Raw genomic sequence first — 21,920 nt, 5'->3', positions numbered from 1 at the left:
GATTTTGACACTTAAAAGATAACTGGACAAAGTTATCTCTGTGGTTATATCTCTCGAAGGATCTTATATCATCTTACCAAAAGAGAGGCTGCATGATGTAGTTGTTGTGTGGAAAATGCTTTTGAAACCTCAAAGTGCTACCTAAATGTGAACTATTATCATCACATGGATGGAGACACCTAGCTGGAGAAGAGCTTTTAAAACTGCATTTTATTCTCCTGAGTCAAATGCTTTTTTGTAATCAACAAACAATGAATCTGTTTTGCACACCTCTTAGTCAGTTGAATGACAGTAAACATGGTATGCTGCAGAAAAGAATTTTCAAAAGCCTTATTTTCTTTTCATATAAAGCAGTCTTATAAAGGTTTTCTTGACATGACATATTAGGCATATGTTAGTTAGCAATGTTTTGGTTTACTTCAAAAATAATGCCACCTGGGGGCAGCTGGGTAGCTCAGTGGATTAAGAGCCAGTCCTAGAGACGGGAGGTCCTAGGTTCAAATCTGGCCTCAGCCACTTCCCAGCTGTGTGACCCTGGGCAAGTCACTTGACCCCCATTGCCTAGCCCTTATCACTCTTCTGCCTTGGAGCCAATACACAGTATTGACTCCAAGAAGGAAGGTAAGGGTTTAAAAAAAAATAATGCCACCTGCAAAGAATTGGAAACTAAGAGGAGGTCCCTCCATTGGGGAATGGCTGAAAAAATTGTGGCATATGACAGTAATGGGTTACTATTATATTATAAAGAATAATGAACAGAGTGATTTCAGACGGAGCTGAAAAGACCTAATTAACTGATGCAAAGTGAAATAAGCAGAACCAAAAGATCATTATACACAGAAACTGCAATATTGTGGAACGATCAAATGCAATAGACTTTGCTACTAACAGCAATATAATGATCCAGGACCATTTGGAGGGACTTATGACAAAGAATGCTATCCATTTCCAAAGAAAGAAGTTTTGGAGTAGATGTGCAGATGAAAACATGTGATTTATCACTTGTTTATTTGGGTATATGTTTTGGTTCTATAAGATTATTCACTTATAAAAATGAATAATGTGGAAATGTGTTTTGTATGATAATATATATATATATATATATATATATATATATATATCCCAGATTGAATTGTTTGTCATCTCCAGGAGGGGGAGGGAAGAAGGAAGAAGACAATATAGATCATATGACTTTGTAAAATTTATGTGGAAATTTGTTATTAAAAATAAAATTTAATGTCTAAATTTTTAAGTTAAAAATAATGCGACTTGAGATCTTTTTTATTCTTTTGGAATCTTTCTCTCATTGATATACCTTGAAAATGAATCCCACTTTATCTTTAAGCTTATGTCACTTCCAGCATGGATTTCTTTTGCGTAGTTTGATCAGACCCAACCTCTCTTCCAAAATTCATCCTCTTCAATGCCACTTCTACTTTTTTTGCCTACAATATGGGGTGCTGAGGTGGTGGAGTCCAAATGTGGTGGTTTCACTATTGATAATAAAAATGGATCACTATAGAAATATTCCTAAATCTGTTCTCTATCACGTTTATTTACAGAAATATTTTTAGGTCCATGCCAGATGATGTCTATTTTTATTCGCTTTTCAGTTTCATTTCTGAATTCTAGAGAATGATCTGATATTTGGGGATTTGATACTGAACCTTCTGTAAGCTCATTTCTCCCTCCACTACTTTTTAGTGTTTTGGGGAGCCAGTTCTTCTCATCTCTCTGGCAATCATCCTACCTAATGTTTTGCAAGTAAGTGTAAGAGGGACAAAAGCCTGGGCATAGGCAGTGGCAGGAATGTAGGACAAAAGTCACTAGCTCTGCTCCATCCTCTCCAGGGTTACTAAGTGCCTTCTTGAAGCTTATCTAAGCACAGGGTAATTTGCTGCCAGACACAACTCTAAGAGTGTGGGTTGTGCAGGGAATGCTCCTGCTCTTGCCCATGATGTGGCAATCCAGGGGAGATTTTGCCTTTGCCATTTGCTTTGCCATAAGTTTGCCATTTGCTGTATGGATTTCCTAGTCTCTTGGTGTCACGGTCCAAATAACAATAACTGAAACTTTTACTGCATGTAGTCTGGGATCACTCTCTCAATTCATACATGGACTAGCATCTTGAGAGTTACTTCTTCCCTCAGAGTTTTAGAAATGACATTGAGGGATTGGAGGGTTTTCTGGTACCAGCTATGTTCCCGCACTATCATTAAACCAGTTAACATCTCCCTAATATCAATTAACCAATTAGCATCAACTTTTTTTACAAGGATATTTACTAAGAAAGTAGAGTGAATCCTAAAGTATTCCCAAATTAAGAGCCCTCTCCTTTGGTCCTTGTAAAAGGGTGACTCAGTGTTTGCTACAAAACATTCTCCCCAGCCAATGGTGTCTGAATGCAGGCTGAAACATGCTGCACTGTTTTCTTTCTTCTTTTTTTAAAATTTGAGATTTCGTCCACAAAATAACTAATATGGGAAAAAGTTTTACATGATTACACATATAAAATCTATAATTTACCATCTCAGGGATAGGGGACAAGGAGGGAGGGAAGATCAGAAGAAGGAAGAGAATTTGAAACTCAAAACTTTTTTTAAAAAATGAATATTTAGGGGTAGTTCAGTGGATTGAGAGCCAGGTCCAGAGATGGGAGGTCCTGGGTTCAAATGTGACCTCAGACACTTCCCAGCTGTGTGACCCTGGGCAAGTCTCTTGACCCCCATTGCCTAGACATTACTGCTCTTCTGCCTTGGAGCTAATACACAGTGTTGATTCTAAGACAGAAGGTAGGGATTAAAAAGGAATGAATATTTAAAATGTTTTTACATATAAGGGGAGAAATAAAATATTACTCAAAAAAGAACAGTCTTCTTACCAACTTCACTTTTGGGCATATGGCCGAGCAGATAGATTAATGGTTCCCTTACTTGAAAAATATGGTGTCTTGACTGCCAAATTCATTCACTTTTGGACTGGTTCTCACCTGACTCACCTGATATGGTGACCAGCAGACTTTGTTACTAACTCTAGTTGTCAGATATTAGATAGTTCTTCTGACCTCAGAAATTTGAATAGTCATAACCTAGGTCCATGGCACATATGCTGGAGTGTCTGGGAGGGGGCTGCTCCCTTCCCCCTCTCCATGATCTCCTGGGGACATTTCAAACATGACCCACCCCTCTACCCAGAAGCCCAATGGGAGCTTTTCCTCCCTCCTCTGTCTGGGCTAAGTTGGGGGAGGTGGGGTGAGGCTCACGTGCCACATGAGGGTTGCAGTTTGGGCATTCAGTTTCTAAAAGGTTTGCCTTCACTGACCTAGGCCATTATGTTTCCGATATTCATTCAAGACCAAGAAAGATGACACCCAACACAGATAGACAAAATAGAAGTACCATGGCTTCATAGATTCAAGGCGCCCCCCCAGGCAATAATTCTTGCCTTGCCAAGGAAAATAAGAGAGAGTTTATCTATTAAAGTCTTTTGTATACATAATCAATTCCAATTAATTTCTAGAAGCCATTTAAAAGGGTTTTTTAGTCACTTTTTAAGTAAGCTAACAGAAAATAATCACAGGATATTTACACAAAGCTCTGATGTAGAAAGGGATAGGGAGGAGGAAAACGGTCTTTCCTTCATTCTTCCAGAAGAAGGCTAATTAAGTCTCTTCATGAATATGGTTCATTCTCAAAGAACTGAGGTCTCATTTGCTAGTCTTCCCATTATACTCACAGAGTTCCCCCTGCCCCCCACCCAAATTTTTTTGTGTTTTTCAAAAGGACATTGTTTTTTTTCATTATTTTCATTAAAGATTAAAGGTTACTTTAAAAAACTAATAACTATGAAAAATGACTTAAAAGAGTTAAGGTTTTCCAGAGTTAATGTAGGAAGCATGCTAAAAGAATCTGTACTAGCTACCATGTGCCTTCACTTCGTGAAAAGAATAAATGTCTACAAATGGATACCAGGTTCTTTTGACTTCCTTTTGCAACGGCTATTTTATACAAGTTTAATTTTTCTATAACATGGCAACACCCCCAGTGTTTTTACTTTTATTAGTTCTCGTTTTTCATAGTCGATAACTTATTTAAAAAGGAAAATCATCCCAGGCATTGTCTTTTTCTCTCATCCTTTTCATTCTCTTCTAATTTCAGCCCTTACTCTAAGCAGCTCAGTGATATGATGGCACAAAGACAGATGATTTTGAAGGACCTTCCCCACAAGTTCTTGTTATTTAAGAAAAAGACAATTTCAGATTTTGCCATTTTAGAACTCAAAGTTTCTTAGAGATCATCTAATACAATTTTGTCAGCTGAAGGCTAAAGATCAGAGATCAAATACTGTGTTTAAAATCAGCTAGACAGCACTGGAGTTGGAATTGGATGGTAAATGCCAGGCTCTTTCCTGTTATACCCCCTAACTCTTGGTTGGTGTTTGTTATTTCCAACACCTGCTGGTCCTCTTCTTCATGAAAGTATTCCTGAAGATTACAGAAATGAATTTCTGAATAATCCAAAAGTCTTTCACTTTTTCCTTCCTTCATCCCAAATCATATTTTCCAATTGTTTTTTCAGTATCCTCCCCAGAGCCTACCTTTGTGCTAAAAAAATCACCAAGTATAAAAATGTATTTTGACTTAGTACTTCTGATTTTCTGGACTTTCTGGCCACCATGCCTCAGCTTTTCTATTGCAGTACCATGAACCAGAGCTGGCAGGAGACAGGGGGAATAGTTTGGAGAAAATAAGAGGCTAGAACCCCATATGTTCCCCTGGGGAACAGCCCAAAGGCACTTGGACTTGAATTCCAACAGAAGAGCTCTCAGCATGAACTTTGAATGGAACCTTTTGACTATTAGGTCTGTGTAACTGAACTGCATGGGACCTCTGAAGGCTTTGGAACTGTGAGATGCTGGGATCTCTGACTCTCTTAGGAAAAGACTGCATTTAGACAATCCGAGAGATCTCTCTGAGACTTTCAGAAATGGGATCTGCTTCAAAGGCCAGGTAATGAGCAAAATAAATGACCTTTCAAGATTCTCTTCCAGAAGAGGTGATCAATGACACCCGTAAAACCCAATGGAATTGCTCTTTGGCTATGGGAGCGGGTGGGAGGAGCAGAGGAAAAGAACATGAATCTTGTAACCATGGAAAAATATTCTAAATTAATCAATAAAAAAATTTTAATAGTAAACAAACAAAAAAATAAATGAAATGCTCAGTTTAAAAAAAAAAAAGATTCTCTTCCAAACCTAACGGGATCCATGTATAAACCAGTGGAATTGCTTGTCAGCTCCGGGAGGGGTAAAGGGAAGAGGGGAGGGAGAGAACATGAATCATGGAACCATGGGAAAATATTCTAAAAGTAAATAAATAAAATAATGTGAAAAAAAAATCTGACATGACCAAAAGAAATCTCGAGTCCAAGTTCCCGGTACTTTGTTCAGTAACGATTGGGTAGTATCACTCCCTCTCTTTCCACAGGACAGGCTTTCATTCAGTACCTCTGACCAGCCTGACCAGTGCCGGGTCACTCTAGAGAGTCCTCTTTGCTCCCCACCTCCAGCACACAGCTCAGGCTCCTAGTGTGACTAATCCCAACCTTTGGCTTCTGTAACAAGGGAATCACTTTAAAAGACTGATATATATTAATTTAAGGTCGCCAAGGAATCAGCTATGTAATTCCTAAATGAAAAACTCAAGTCAGCCGTCAGCCTTTTTTGGAGTTTAATTACAATAGGAGTAAGAAAGGAATTAGAGATAGAGAGAGAGAAAAAGGGAGAGAAGGGAATAGGGCTTAAATACCCCTTCTGTTTAGGCTGGGCCAAAAGGCCCAAGCCCTTAGATAGCTGGGGCAAAGAAAAGAGATCAGTCCCTATTACTCACGTGTCCAAAATGGAGAAACAGTCTCAGAGGCCCCCACCTTCAGCTTCCTTCAGAGCAAGCCTTCTCAGAGCCCACAGGAACCACACCAACCAACTCTCCACACTCCCCTGAAGTCTCCAGACCCCCTATCTTTAAGGAAACCATCCAAGTTCCTCCCCTCAGTTCTCCCATCTACCAATCACTGTTCATCAATTTCCCTGTGCCAATGGAGGCTCTAGCTTAACCCAGGACCGCCCAGAGGTTTCTGGCTTTTGCACATGTCTGTTGAAGGTCATATTTTCAAATGATTAAATCTTTACTCCTTTGCTACAGCCCTTTCTAAATCCTGTTAACTTGAGTAGGGTAGAGATTGGAATAATTAAATTTTGATCTAGGCTGCAGCCCTTACTCAATCCTATTAGGACTGAATAGGGTGGAGATTTATTCCAAGTATCTCCATTGTATCAATTCTAAAATTAATCAAGACTCAAAGAAATTCCTGTTCTATGCTTAAGCATAGGTCAAAGTCCTTTCCATTGTTCAGCAAAGGGTTTCTGTCCTAAAGTAATCTTAAGAAGGGAAGAGAAGGAACCTCCCATGCCAATGGGGTTCCCATTCCAATAGACTATCAGTAAGAAATTTTCCAAGTATGAAATATCCCAATGGTGAAATTTCCAACATTTATAAGTCTAAGGAAATTTGAGGTTTACACTTCCCCATCCCTGACAGGCGGCTGGGAGCTCGTCATCCACACTTACCTCTCAGCACCTGATACCTGGGTCATGTGAGTGACTTGGCAGACCCACCGGAGGTTCTGTCTCCTGCCCAGTGGCTGCCTCGGGAAAGAATAAGCTTTATTGTTCCGAAGCAGCGAGGTCTCTTCTGGAAAGAAGTGGCAAATGCTGGGGTCCCTGACAAGAGGGATGCCTATGGGACCGCACCTCTATCTAGCCAAGACACTTTCAAGGTAAATCAGAATTTGCCACGAGGGCACCTAGCCAGGAGATCCCTCTTGAAAGAACCTCTCTCCTCCCTCTTACCGGCAGAATTCCTCCCGGGGGAATCTGCTTCTCTTGAAAAATGCAAATGATCCTGAAAAGGGAGTGTGAATTGGCTTGCTTAAATGCTTCTCCCGTACCCCCTCTCTCCATAGATTCAGAGAGGCCCAGAAAAGACTAAGGATTTGCCCAAGAACACTCAGTGGAAGTGGAGTCTGACTCTCTTGGATTCTAATTGAAAACACTTATGCTATCTCTCTTCTTCCACTACGAAACGAATTGGGGGTGTGGAGCATAGTCAGGGATGAGAGCAGATCTGTGAGCGCTAATTCCCCTTTAGTCTGTGGTGTTTTCACTTCAGGGAGGGTTTGGTCCAGACCTGTAATTTCATCCATTTAAGAGAGGTCCTGCTATGGAAATTCCCTTCACCAATGTACATCAGGAAATGGTTTGTGGCTAATAGTCAGCCCTCCTCCACCATGTTATCAGGGCATTAGAATAAAGTCTCTCTTCCCAAGGGATTGGAAACACTACATAATGTCTGCTACTCCAGGCAATTCTGGTGAGCTGAAGAATGTCCTGCTGAGGTCATGATGTGTGATTTTCCTAGTGGCTTCCACTGAGAATACAAGGAGATATTTAAAAGTTAGAGGAAGCTAATAGTCAGGGAAAAGACACACTGCGTGTTCCTCCTGTTCCCTGTACAACAGGACTATCCTTGTACAATTAAAAATACAAATTCTTATTCCACATAGCTTCTTAAAGCCGACACAAAGGAATACTTTCCGCTGATTAATTAAATTAGTATTTTAGGCTTTTGGTTTCCAACCAATGAAGAGCTTATCTTTAGCTCTCTTTCTTTTCCTCTCCACACTCAGCTCTTCCTCTCTCACCTCTCCCCCACGCCTTCTCAATGGCCACAAATCATTGATGGGTTTTTTGGTTTTAATTTTTTCCTTTTCCCTTTTGTTAAAGGCCAGTGAACAGACTTGAGTGGGAGCTTACATACTTACATACATACATGCATAAGCTATAGCATCTGACAGAGAACAATTAAATCTGAGGACGGATCCAGAACCCAAGGGTGGCAGCCCAGAAATTCCATCAATGGCATCTCTAACAATAAAGCATTGATGGGCCCCACAAAAGATAGCGAGGCTGATCAAAAACTAGAGGATGTGCATAAAATGGCTATTTCTTACAGTGTAGAAAGAATCACAAGTCCTACTTTTCTCTTTTTTTAGGCCCCAAACACACCAAAAGAGCCGGAGCAGCAGAAAAGGCACAATTTCAAGTTGCTGGGCGTAGTTTTCCGAAGTTCATACCACTGCTGCTCCCTGCTCCCTCCTTCTCTAACAATGCGAAGTATGTAGGGACATCCACAGGCCTCTTAAGTGAAGGCTCACTGGGCCCTCTGTAACTGTTTAATTCTAGTCTGGTCTTCACAAAGGAACAAACACGAGTTACTGGTAAGAGAATCTCGACGCCGTGACCACCAACCGAACAATTTAAACAAGTTCCTGAATTCTGCTTCTATTTACATTTCGATTGTCAAATGCAATCAAGTGTTTGATGCCAGATATTCTGGCTCAACTAAGGACATTTGGGGCCGGGAGCAAATAAAAAATGGATTTGGATATCTACAGATATGCTTGAATTCGACACATCTGACGTTTCATAGAAGCAAATTTACATCTTAAGAGGGGAGGAAAAGAGGTTTGGGTTCAAGGAGGCTAAGAACCGACGCAAAATGAAATGGGAAGACCTGGGAGATCACTGGGCAGAGTAGCAGCAATCTTGTAATCAGGATCAACTGGGAAAGACTCTGATCAATACAATAATCCATGACAACGCCATGGGCCTCAGGAGGAAGAAATGAGAGAGAGACGATAAACTCGGAGTGTGAATTGAAGTATCGTTTTCTTGCTTTTTAAAAGTGTTTGTGATAGGACTAATAGGGAAAGATGCTTTGTGTGATTTCACAAGTATAATTGATATTTTGCATGTCATTACAGTAGGTGGGGGGAGGTAGGAGATCATTTGGAACTCAAAATTTAACAAGAAAAGAATAAGTAGTAGATTTGGGCAGTGGGGAGGAGGAAGCAAGGAGGAGGATGCTTTAACTGCAAGCCGTAAGTAACTGGATTTTAGGCAATATGTCCCTAAAGGTAATATAGGCAGGGGCTACAGGTAGGTGTCTTTCATCTCACACTCTGATCTTGCAGGACCAAGATCGAACTAGACGACAAATTATGAATCCCACTTGTTCCAATCAGATTAAAGGCTGCAGAGCTGGGGTTGTGCCTCTCTCTCCCCAGGTTTGCTCCCAGTGCTCTAGGCTCTCCTTCAGAATGATCCCGGGGGAACCCAAAATTTCATCCTCAAAGGAAGATCAGACTCTTGACAATGATTGGCATTCATTTCTCATGGAACTCCTGCAAGAAGAAAAGATTGACAGCTTGCCATTTTTTTCCACTCAAGGGCTACAAAATACATTAAAAACACATCTCCCCTTCCTCAGTTTCCCCAACCAGTCAAGTTCTCATCCGAACTAGCAGAGTGCTCCTTGTGCCAGCTCATTGGGTTAGCTGGTAGGCTGTGCCTGCTCCATTCAATCCAAAGGAAAGTTGTCATCTGGCCACTCAGTCCTTTATCTATTTGGATTTCTTTTTTTCATCAGTCTATATGAACAAAGAGTGTGAGCACTCAGAAAGTTCCATTTTCTATTGCCATGAAATATTAGAGCTGGCAAGAACCTTAGAATTAATCTAGCCAAATACCTCCTCCTCCATTTTACAGAATGGGAAGTGGAGACCCAGAGAGAGGAACTGTTCTTGAAGAAGTAAAGGATTTTGCCCAAGTACACACAGAAAATTCGTAACGCGTCAGAACTAGAACCCTGGCTTCTTCATAGGAAGACTCAAGTTATTTCACTTCAACATTTCTAAGACATCTCCATTCTATGATGTCTGCTCTCTGGCGGTCAACCCTGTCTCCCCCTCCCAGCCCTCTCCTGCTCCAGAACTTTGGTCTCTGTCCCTGGGCTGACAGGTGAGCTCCTGCTTCATCATTCTAGGAACCATCACTGCCTGCCATCTCTACACCTTTCCAGCTCCCTCCATGCATTGCTTTATTCAGTTAGAATGTAAACTCCTAAAGGACCTACTTGTACAAAATTGGAAATTGAGGCGACGTCTGGCAGTTGGGAATGGCCGAGCAAATTGTGGCACATGCTGGTCATGGATACTACAGTGCTGTAAGAAATGCTAAGCAAGATGATTTCAGAAAAAGCTGGAAAGAGCTGCAGGAACTGATGCAGAGTGAAATAAGCAGGACCAGGACGTCACTGTACACAATAACAGCAATATTGGATAAAGACCAACTGTGGAAATGTGACTACTCTCAGCGATGCAATGATCTGAGATAATCCTGTAAGACTTCTGATGGAGAATGCTATCCACCTCCAGAGAAAGAACTGTTGGAGTCCTCTTTCACATCCGTGTGTTTATGATTTAATTGAGGGTTTTGATTATGACCAATGACCAATATGGAAGTCTTTCATAAAAATAAAATTAAAATTAAAGGATAGTGAAAAAAATATATATATACAGATGTATGTGTATATATATTTATATATACTATATAAACTCTTTGAGGCAGCTAGGAGGCTCAGTGAATAGAGAGCCAGGTCTGGAAACAGGAGGTCCTGGGTTCAAATTTGACTTCAGATACTTCCTGGATGTGTGACCCTGAGCAAATTGCCTGACCCTCTTACTGTTCTTTTGCCTTGGAACAGATAGTATCAACTCAAAAATAGAAGGTAAGGATTTTTTTAAAGAAAATAAAATGACATATAAATATATTATATATCAATAAGTAAATATATAGTAAAAAGAATATAAACTCTTTGAGGGCATAGATTATATGGCTTTTTTTGTATTGGTGATCCCAGAATTTTTCATAGAAACAAGCCATAGTAAATACTGAATGAATGCTTTATGGATCTTGCTTTCTGTGGCACCATGTTATTTTGTTTCCTGAAGACTCCTTTTCCTCTTTTCACAGTTGTTTTTATATTTGTTTGTTTTTGTTGTTGTCGTCATTTTTATTATTTTGGTGGAACAGATTCCCTTCTAACTCCTCTTTTTGAGTTCAAATCTGGCCTCAGACATTTACTAGCTGTATGACCCTGGGCAAATCACTTAACCCTGTTTGCCTCGGTTTTCTCATCTATAAACTGAGGAAGAGTCCGACACGCCTGAAATAAGTGAACCACCACAAGGGGGGTTCATAGGTGTTTGAGGTACAACCAGAGCCCAGATATCCCTTACTCTGAGATCAGTTCTCTTTCTACCTTCCCTTTCCTACTTAGGTGGTTGATGTGGGGCAGTGGAATCAGTCACCTTCCACTCTTTCTGATCCCATTTGGGGTTTTCTTGTAAACATACTGGAGTAATTTGCCATTTTCTTCTTCCGCTCTTTTTACAGTCGAGGAAAGTGAGACCAATGCATTAAATGACTTGCCCAAGGTCACACAGCTAGTAAGTGTCACACAGACAGAGCAGCTGTCTAATCTCCTATCCTCAACTCCTTACCCTGGCTCACTTCCCACAACAGACCCGACACCTGCCAATTTGAGCTCAGCACTATCCTCTGATTACTCCCCTTTCTCTCCTCTAAAGCTGTTCCCTCATCAATTCGTACCTGGACTGTTGGCATTTTGGACTGTTGCTGGTGGGTCTGCCTGCCTCAATCTGTCCCCACTCAAATCCACTCTCATTCAGTCACTGCAGTGATTGTATTAAAGCTCAGGTCTGACTGTCACTCCTCTCCTCAATAAACTCCTTTGGCTCCCTATCACCTGTGGGATCACTAAATATAAAATCCTCAGCTTGGTATGCAAAGCCTTCATAACCTAGCCCCCTCCTAACCGTCTAGTCTTTTTATACCTCATTACCTGACATGGGTTTTTAAAATTCCATGAACCTGGCCTCCTGGCTGTTCCATGAATAAGACACTCCTCAGTTCCTGGTCTTTTCTCTGGCTGTCCCCCATGCCTGAAATATTTTCCCTCCTCAGCTCTGCTTACTGGCTTCCCTGGCTTCCTTTAAGCTCCAACTAAAGTTCTGCCTTCTACAAGAAGCCTTCCTCAAGCTCCCCTTCATTCTAGAGCCCTTCATCTGTTAATTATTTCCTATTTACCCTGTATATAGCCTGCTTTGTATGTATTTGTTTGCATGTTGTCTCTCCCCTTGAGGGCATGGACTATCTTTTGCCTCTTTTCATATCCTGAGCAAATCTTATAACCTCTCTTAAGAAACTCTCTTAAGGTGGGCAACTGGGTAGTTCAGTGGATTAAAAGCCAGGTCTGGGTTCAAATCTGACCTCAGACACTTCCTAGCTGTGTGACCCTGGGCAAGTCACAACCCCCATTGCCTAGCCCTTACCTATCTTCTGTCTTGGAACCAATGCCCAATATTGATTCTAAGATGGAAGGTAAGGGTTTAAAAAAAATACTCTGAGGTATCACCCTTAACTACCAGATTGGCTAATATCACAGTAAAGGAAAGTGATAAATGTTGGAGAGGATGTGGCAAAATTGAGACATTGTTGGTGGAATTGTGAACTGATCCAACCATTCTGAAGGGCAATTTGGGACTATGCTAGAAGGGCAAAACAGTGCATACCCTTTGATCCAGTAATAGCACTACTAGGTCAAAGAGATTTTTTTAAAAAGGAGGGGTGAGACAGAAAGACCTATTTGTTCAGAAATATTCATAACAGTCCTTTGGTGGCGGCAAAGAATTGGAAATTAAGAGGACATCCATCAACTGGGTAGTGGCTAAACAAATTGTGGTGATGGAATACTGCTGGGCTGTAAGAAATGAGGAGGAGGAGGAGGAGGAGGATTTCAGAAAGCTGGAAAGACCCACGTGAACTGATGCAGAGCAAACTAAGCAGAACCGGGACAACATTACACACAGTAATAGCAATTTTGTGGGATGATCAGCTGCAGTAGACTTGGCTACGCTCAGCCATACAATGATCCAGGACAATTCTGAGGGACTATGACAAAGAAGGCTGTCTACATCCAGAGAGAGGGCTGTTGGGCTTGGAATGCAAATGAAAATATATGATTTATCACTTGAGTTTATTTGGGTTATTATTATTGGGGGGTTTCATTTTATATGATTGTTTTATTACAAAACTGAGCAATATGGAATTTTATGTGTTTTCCATCTCTGGTAGGGCAGAAAGAAGGGAAGGAGGGAGACAGTTTAGATCACATAACTTGAGCAAGCTGACGTGGAAAACTTATTACATGTAGTTGGTCAAATAAAATATCTTTGAGAAAAAAAACTCTTAAGATGAGAGGTTGCATTGGTAGAGGAGTTACGGCACCAGGGAGGTCCCTATGCCAATGAAATCACATTTCTGGATTAAAAAAAGAAAAACTATATGGATATACCTATGTAAGTGGGCGTATCTATGGCTACACATGTGTATGTGTGTACGCATTTGGGTATACACATAATTCCATTTAATAAACTTTTATTAAGCATCTACTATGTGCTAAGCTCTAGAGATACGAGCTTCAACAAGCTTCTGATTTAATGGAGAAAGACAACATATACAAGGAAGGTGAAAATGGGGTGCTGCTGGGATCCACCAGGGGCTACTTGATGCAGGGCTATGATGTTCTGAGGAATCAAAACCAAGCCGACTTACGGATGGAAAAGTGAATTGTTCCCAAGGAGAGCTGCCAAACAAAAATGGAAAATTACAAACACATTTGTACTGTATACATGTGTTTACATTATGCATACGTGTACATATATGCATGTCCATATACATGCATGTGTATATATGGGCTGATGGAGAATGTTGTTTTCCCATTTTTCAGGAGAAACAAAGCTCAAGGAAAGCTCCCCAATCCTGCATGGCTCTCCTTTCCCATTATGCTCTGGTCCTTTTTTCTAGCTGGGAAAAGGAGAAGCTACATGTTTATGTAGACATGTCCACATATGGTACGTATACCCATATTTGGAAAGATAACAGCACAAGTCAGAATTTGCTGAGTGTCAAATAAATGATCCAGAGAATAATATCTGGACTCTTCAGAGGAGGAAGAGCTCACCGCTCGCTGGGGTGATCAGGGAAAAGTCTGACCATGGAGGAAGAGTTTGGAGTTGTTAACACTTCTCCCACCCTCCCAGTTATTCTTTGCACTGGAACCGACCTCCCGAGCACCATGGGTCTGACATGCCTCCCCCCCCAATCATGTATCTATAGCCTATAAAATCCTATATCCTATATATCTCCGTAAATCCTAAAAATTGTCTATAACCTGAAAGGAGCATGTCTGTTTGTATGGATATATGTGGTTTTATACACACAAATATTTAGATGTATGCTCCTTTCTGGCTATAGAAAATTATAAAGATAATATACATTATTATTATTATTACAATGTTACATTATAATATTATATGATATATTCTATATTATGTATCACATTATATATTATATATCACATTATGTGTACATTTGTGCATGATTGTATATTTTGTTATTGTTTAAACAAAGAAAAGTGTGCCTTGCGAGTCTTTCTACACTGCAAGAAAGGGTCATTTTATACACATCCTGGGATCATGGTGGTTGCGCGGTTGTTTCAGTCAGATCCAGATCTTCACAACTGCATTTGGGGTTTTCTTGGCAAAGATACTGGGGCGATTTGCCATTCCCTTTTCCTGTTTATTTTACAGATAAGGAAACTGAAGCAAAGAGGGTAAAGTGACTTGCCCTGAATCACACAGATAGGAAGTGTCGGAGGCTGGATTTGAACTCACAAAGTTGAGTCTTCCTGGTTCCAAGCTCAATGCCCTATCCATTGTGTTGCCTAGCAGCACAGGGCTTGCAGTCAGGAAAACCTCTGATACCCGCAGCCTTGGGATCATGGGTAAGTCACTGAACTACTTTGAACCTCAGGAAACTCCCCAAGACAATAAATGAATTTTGATCTATACTTGTAGAGATGCCAGCAAAATCATATGCTCTTAACATGTAAACATATACACAAATATGATATTTACAAATATCATATGTTCTCTGGGGGCCAGTAAATGCCTTGAGAATGGTGACAGTGTTATACTTCTTTGTCTCTCCCTTGAGATTTTTAAAAAATAATGATTTCTCTTAGCATAACAATACAAGTTTTAGAACTGTTTTCTGACATTTTTTTGATCCGTGGAGGTGGCAAGTCCTATGATAGAGGTCATGCATGTGTTGTCCTGAATACATATTTCCACATTCATCATGTTGTGAAAGAAGGCACATGTTGCTTAGACTAGAGAAAATTTCACCCAGGAAATAAGCCAAGGATGTTCGGCTTTAAGGTGCTTCAGACTCCATCAACTGTCAGATAGTGGGTAGCCTTTTTCGTCATGAGCCCTTTAGGGTTGTCTTGAATCCTTGCATTGCTGATGATAGTTACGTCAGCCACAATGATAGCATACAGTATTGTTGATACTATATACAATGTTCACCTGGTTCTGCTCGCTGATTCACTTCTCATCAGTTTAGAGAGATCTTTTCAAGTTTTTTTGTGGTCATCCTGTTAGCCATTTCTTATGGCACAATAGTATTTTGTTACAATCATATGCCACAACTTGTTCAGCCATTCCCCAACTGATGGACCCCCCCCCCCCGGTTTCCAATTCTTTGACACCACAAAAAGAGCTGCCATAAACACTGTTGTACACATGGGTCTTTTTCACCAATCTTTGATGTCTTCAGAATACAAGCCTAGTAGCGGTATGGTTTTATGGCCCTTTGGGCATAGTTCCAAATTGTTCTCCAGAATGGTTGTATTACTTCACAGGTCCACCAATGATGTATGGGTGTCCCAATTTTCCCACATCCCCTCAAACATTTCTTTTTTTTTTTCATTTTTTTATTGTCATATTAGCCAGTCTGAAAAATGAGGGGTGGTAGGTACTTCAGTGTTTCTTTGATTTGTTTTTCTCTATTTAATCGTGATTTAGAGCTTTTTTCATACGACTAGAGATAGTTTGAATTTCTTCATCTGAGAATTGCCTGTTCATATCCTTTGACCATTTGTCAATTGTTTCCTTTATCATCCAGCAGCTGAGTGACTTGTGTGTCCTGGGGAAACCAGGATAGTCAAGGGCTATAGACTCATGCCATACAAGCATCACCTGAAGGAACTAGAAATATTAAACTCAAAGAAGAGAGGACACAAAGGAGACATGATAGCTTTCTTCAAGCATGTGGAAGGGTGTAGATTCATTCTACTTAGCCCCAAAGAGTAGAAATAGGAGCAATGGGTAGAAATTTTCAGAAAGGAAGATTTATGGCCCAATATAAGGGGGAAAACTGCCCATAGAGCAGCTAGGTAGCACAGTATATAGAGGGCCAGGCCTGGAGTCAAGAAGACCCATGTTCAAATCTAGATTCAGACACTTCCTAGTTGTGTGACCCTGGGCAAGTCACTTAACCCTAATTGCCTAGCCCTTGAGACTCTTCCATCTTAGAAAAGATAATGAGGGGTGGAGATAATGGGGCAGCTGGGTGGCTCAGTGGATTTAGAGTCAGGCCTAGGTCCTAGATTCAAATCTGGTCTCAGACACTTCCTAGCTGTGTGACCCTGGGCAACTCACTTGACCCCATTGCCTAGCCCTCACCACTCTTCTGTCTTGGAACCAATTCCCAGTATTGATTCTAAGACAGAAGGTAAGGGTTTAAAAAAACAGCTGCCCAGCAATTGGAGCTATCAAAAATTGGAATGGACTCAATTCCTATCATCAGAAGGATTTAAACAGCATCTGGTTAACTTCTTTTCAGGAATATTTCAAAGCAGATTCTTGTGGGTTATACTAAATGACACCTGAAGTTCCTTCCAAATCTGTGATTCTTTGATCTTGTAAAAGGGATATTGGTCTCGTGATTCCTAGGACTCTTCTTCTTAGAAAAAATTGTTACCTTTTAAAAACTTGATCAGCAACACAAAAGTGTTAATACACAAAGAACAGAGCAGAACAACAAGTCAAAGGCATAGAAAACCTTGAAGTTGTTATGTTACACTTGAATTTTTTCAGTGTTTAATAAATTTAACAAAAGACAAAATAACTTGATGCTTCTCTACCTCTCTAAATATCTTTTTGCTTACTTCCATGTGCTTAAATTTTTGTTTCTTTTTTAAAGTATGTTATTGCCCACTAATTCACTCTCCCCAGTAGAAGCTCTTTTGTTCCATGACACATTCCATTATATGACATGGCTTTTATTAAAAAAGCAAAAATTTCTCAAAGTAGGTTCTCCCTCTCCCTCTCCCTGTCTCTCCCTCTCCCTCTCTCTCTCTCTCTCTCTCTCTCTCCCTCTCTCCCCCTCTCTCCTCTCTCTCTCTCTCTCTCTCTCCCTCTCTCTCTCCCTCCTCTCTCTCTTTCTCTCCCTCTCTCTCTCTCTCTCCCTCCTCTCTCTCTCTCCCTCTCTCTCTCTCTCTCCCTCCTCTCTCTCTCTCTCTCTCTCCCCCCCCTCTCTCCCTCTCTCTCTCTCTCTCTCTCTCTCTCCTCTCTCTCTCTCTCTCTCTCATCTCTCTCTCTCTCTCTCTCTCTCTCTCTCTCTCTCTCTCTCTGACAGAAGAGCAACAAAAGCTAGGCAATTAGGGTTAAGTGACTTGCCCAGGGTCACACAGCTAAGAAGTATCTGAGGTCACATTTGAACCCAGGTCCTCTCCACTCCTGACTTAGAAGCTCTATGTGTTGTGCTACCTAGCTGTCTCATAGTAAATTCTCAATAAATCTACTTGAGTGAGGTAGAATCACTTACCCAAAGTCACAAAGCAAATTAGTGGCAGAGCAAAGGCTAAGACCTGGGTCTTCTGATTCTCAACCCAGGATAATAGCTACCATGTTACACTGCCTTACAAAGTCAGGAAGAAGGGTGAGGTGTGTAGGGCTTTAGGAAAGTGGAGAAGTGAATCTTCTAAGAAGTCTGTTTGTTTTTTCATTTAGTTAGATTCTTTTCAAGGCAGTGAAATCCCAAGTCTCTGTCTTTTCATGCTGATTGGTTTCTGGAAAACAAATATATCCTTTGAAATTTGAAAGCAGAGAGCTCAAGGGAGAAAACTTGGACCCAGGTAATATAACTGTAACCTTTTTATCTAGGATCAAGTCAACAAGCTTTTATTAAGCAACTACTATGTGTCAGATGCCGTACTAAATTCTAGGGGTACAAAGAAAGAGGTTCCTAAGGGCAGCTGGGTGGTTCAGTGGTAGAGAAGGGAGGTCCTGGGTTCAAATGTGACCTCACAGTCCTAGCTGTATGACCTTGGGCAAGTCACTTACCCCTGTTTTTCTCAGTTTCTTCATCTGTAAAATGAGCTGGAGAAGGATCAATGAATTTCAACGTGTTCCAGATTAGAAGCAGGAACATGTAAAGAAGGAGCTCTCGGGTCCTATCTGATGATTTTGTACTTCTAATGTATCCGGGGAATAGATCAGGAGCCTATCAGAGGAGTGAGTGTTCCATAGTCTCCCTTAGCAAACTCCTCACACTAATCCATACCCACAGGTCTAAAAGTCAACCCAAGAAGGGTGCCACAGTCCAGTGGGTGGGTAGTTCCAATTCTATCAGAGCCTGGAAGCTGAAGACAGAGAATGGTCGTAAGGTCCTTACTAGAGTTAGAGGTAGAAAGCACCTTAGAGCTCATTTAGTCTAACATCCTCATTTTCTAAGTGACAAACACAAACAAACAAACAAAAACCCCAGAGAACCATGAGATCTAGATCTAGAGCAGAGCTGGGAGGTCTCAGTGGCCATGTTGACCAGCTCTCCCACTTTTCATTTTACAGATGAAGAAACTGGAAGGTCAATCACAAGTAACAGACATCAGAAGGGTGAGAGTGCACCCTAAGGTCTTCTAACAACAACGTAAGTGTTCTTTCTGCAGTAGTGTTAGGCATTGTTGTTCAGTTGTATCTGACTCTTCATGGCCCCATTTGAGGTTTTCTTGGCAAAGATGCTGGAGTGGCTTGCCATTTACTTCCTCAATTCATTTTCCAGATGAGGAAACTGAGGCAAATGGGGTTAAGGACTTGCCCAGAATCACACAGTTATTAAGTGCTTGAGACCAGATTTGAACTCAGGTAGATGAGTCATCCTGGTTCCGAGCCCGGTGCTTTATCCTCTGCACCATCTAGTTACCTGAAGTGGTAGGTGACTTGCCCCCAGATGACACAAGTACTAAGTAACATAGCCCCAGATAGAACCCAGTTCCTCTGGCTAAAAATCAATTCGTTGGACTACTCTGGCCAAGAATTTTTCCTTTCTGTAAAGTTCTCTCTTTCATCGAAGTATGCTGGCTAGTGAGTGAGGTATCAGGTTCTACCCATTGGCTAAATGACCTTAAATAAGTCATTATATTTGGGGCTTTGGGGCTTGGATCTCTCACCTATAGAATTGTGGAGCTGGAATAGCTGATGGATGAGAGGCAGCATGATATAGTGATTCCCAACTTTTGGGGGTAAAAAGGATGTTTGTTTTTAAATTTTTAATTAGATTATTTTTTCAATTAATGAAAATCCACTTTCTCTTCCTCCCACACCTTTCCTCCATTGAAAAAGAAAGAAAAGTAAACCTCCAGTTACAAATGTATATAAACAATTGTGTTTGTTCAACAACAATTGAATTTATTACTCTCCTCTGAGTTCCCACACTTTGGGAACTTCTCCCTCTATGGAAGGGACCAATTTCTTGTCTCCTAAGCCAGTGGAGGCAAACCTTTTAGAGTCTGTGTGCCATGCCCCACCCCCTCCAGAAACCACATGCCCACAGTGGAGGGAGAAAGCCCTTTATTGGGCTACTGGGTGGAGGGCCAGCTGAAATGAGGAATGTCCTCAGCAAGTGTAGAAAGGAGAAGGGGAATGGCCAGAGTGCTCTGCTCTCCTCCAGCTCTATCACCAGTGAGTTGCCCAACTTATTTCCTGTGTGCTCCCATTGAGCTGCTGTGCAGAGGGGTAGGGGTCGGTGATGTAAAAAATGTTATCAGGCATGGTGGAGAGGGGGAAGGATTAGGGAGGAAGGACAACACACATACCCACAACACAAATATGTGCCATATTTGGCACATATGTCATAGGTTCACCATCACTGTCCTAATCTGTATAGGAGACAGGAGATAGATGTAGTTCTGGCCAATTCTGCTAATATAGACCATGCTTATACGTACACAATAATACAGCTTGGGAGGGCTAGCAACCTGGAACCCAGAAGACCTGAGTTCAAATTTGGCCTCAGAAAATTATTAGTGTGACCCTGGGCAAATCACTTCTGTTTGCCTGAATCACTGGAAAAGGAAATGGGAAACGTATAAAAAAAATTCCTTTGATCTATCTCTCAGCTTCAGAGATCTCATTATTGTGAGTTTCCCTCCCCTATTCTTTTCTCTCTCAAGAATGCTCTTAGTGTTCAAGGTAATCAAATTTCATCTGTATAAAACATTTTATAAGATGGAAGAGATCACAATAGTGAAATCAAGTGAAGCAATTTGATTTCTCTGGGAAGGGACAGGCAAAGAATTATAGATAATCGTCTTCCCCTGATTGGGGGTGGGGGTGGGGGCTCTTGTCCTTAGGCTCTTTCCATCGTATCAGGAGCAATGGTAAACCTAACAAAGATCAATATCTCCCATACTGGACAGCAATAAAAATATGCTTGAAAATGTCTATACTTGTGGCACTAGTGACATTTTTCTCTTTCTCTTTTTTTTTTAAATCTTACCTACGGTCTCAGCAGCAATTCTAAAACAAAAGGACTAGAAAATCAGAGTTAAGTGACTTGCCTAGGATCACACACAGCTGGGAAGTATCTGAGGCCAGATTTGAACCAGGTGCTGCCAGCTCCATACCTGCTGTTCTATCCACTGCTCTGACCAGTAAAATTTTTCAACCACAACAACTCATGTAGTCTGCTAGGATCTCAGTTTACTTATCTGTAAAATTTCTTTGATAGTAACTATGATAGTTCCTGCACTACTCACCTCATCAAGCAGCTAGGTGGTACAATGGATAGAATGACTCATCTTCTTGAGTTCAAATCTGGCCTCAGACACTGAATAACTGTGTGACCCTGGGCAAATCACTTAACCCTATTTGCCTCAGTTTCCTCATCTGTAAAATGATCTGGAGAAGGATATGGCAAATCACTCTAGTATCTTTGCCAAGAAAACCCCAAGTGGGGTCATAAAGAGTTAGTCACAACTGAAAAATGATGGAACAACACAATTATTGAGCTCATGGGATTGGTGTGAAGGTTAAATGAAAAATAAATATTAAGTTTGCTTTAAGCAGAAGGTAAATGTGAGCTATTATTGTTATTGTTCCCAAGTGTCTCTTTGATAGAGAAGTTGCCAGGTGCCCCTTTGAGCAGAGAGAGGGCTCATATTAGCTTGCCACCATTCCTAGAAATCCTTCTCTCCTCGTGGCTGCCCCTTGGCTTCCTTCTGGTCCAGCTAAAATCCTACCCTGAGCAGGAATCTTTTCTCAATTCCTGTTAATGCTAGTTGGCGCCTCTCTTCTACGATTCTCTCCAGTTTCTCTTGTATATATGATATATATATAGAGAGAGAGAGATCTATATAGATATAGGCATATATGTAGAGAGAGTTTGTGAATGGATATAAATAATACATAAATATTATCTATAGAATGTACATGTTATATATAATTTATGTGTCATGAATTATATGTGTAAATATATTTATATTATATATAAATGTAAAATAAATGAAATATATAAAAAGATCATTTGTGTATATATATATATATAATTTTTTGCCTATTGCCTCCCCCATCAGGCTGTAGACTCTCGAAGGGCAGGGACTGGTTTTTGCCTCTGTGGCCCCAGCACTTGGCATACTTCATTGATACTTGTTGACTCATTAGCAGTGAAGTCAGACTTCAGAAATAAGGAGGGGAAGTAGACTAGAGTGCAAAATCATGCTGAGATCCCGGACCGCATCCTGGCTCTGCTTCTCC

At 40.8% G+C, this 21,920-nt stretch overlaps 1 long non-coding RNA gene across 2 annotated transcripts in view; it reads left to right on the top strand.

Annotated features, from left to right (window-relative positions):
* The first annotated feature begins 14,766 nt into the window (after positions 1 to 14,766).
* The window catches only part of LOC103098076 (uncharacterized), a 29,050-nt gene continuing 21,896 nt past the window's right edge, over positions 14,767 to 21,920 (top strand). Inside the window, exons 1-3 of one of the 2 annotated variants that reach the window (XR_008913387.1) lie at positions 14,774 to 14,824; positions 17,898 to 18,022; positions 18,738 to 18,816. This is a non-coding gene — a long non-coding RNA (uncharacterized LOC103098076). Of the gene's footprint in view, positions 14,825 to 17,897; positions 18,023 to 18,737; positions 18,817 to 21,920 lie in introns of both variants that reach the window. The other variant, XR_008913386.1, reaches the window with a different exon arrangement.

Source organism: Monodelphis domestica, chromosome 7, assembly GCF_027887165.1.
Source record: "Monodelphis domestica isolate mMonDom1 chromosome 7, mMonDom1.pri, whole genome shotgun sequence".
Taxonomy (NCBI): Eukaryota; Metazoa; Chordata; class Mammalia; order Didelphimorphia; family Didelphidae; genus Monodelphis; species Monodelphis domestica.
Note: the sequence above shows the minus strand (reverse complement) of the source record. Positions and strands in the feature narration are given on the sequence as shown.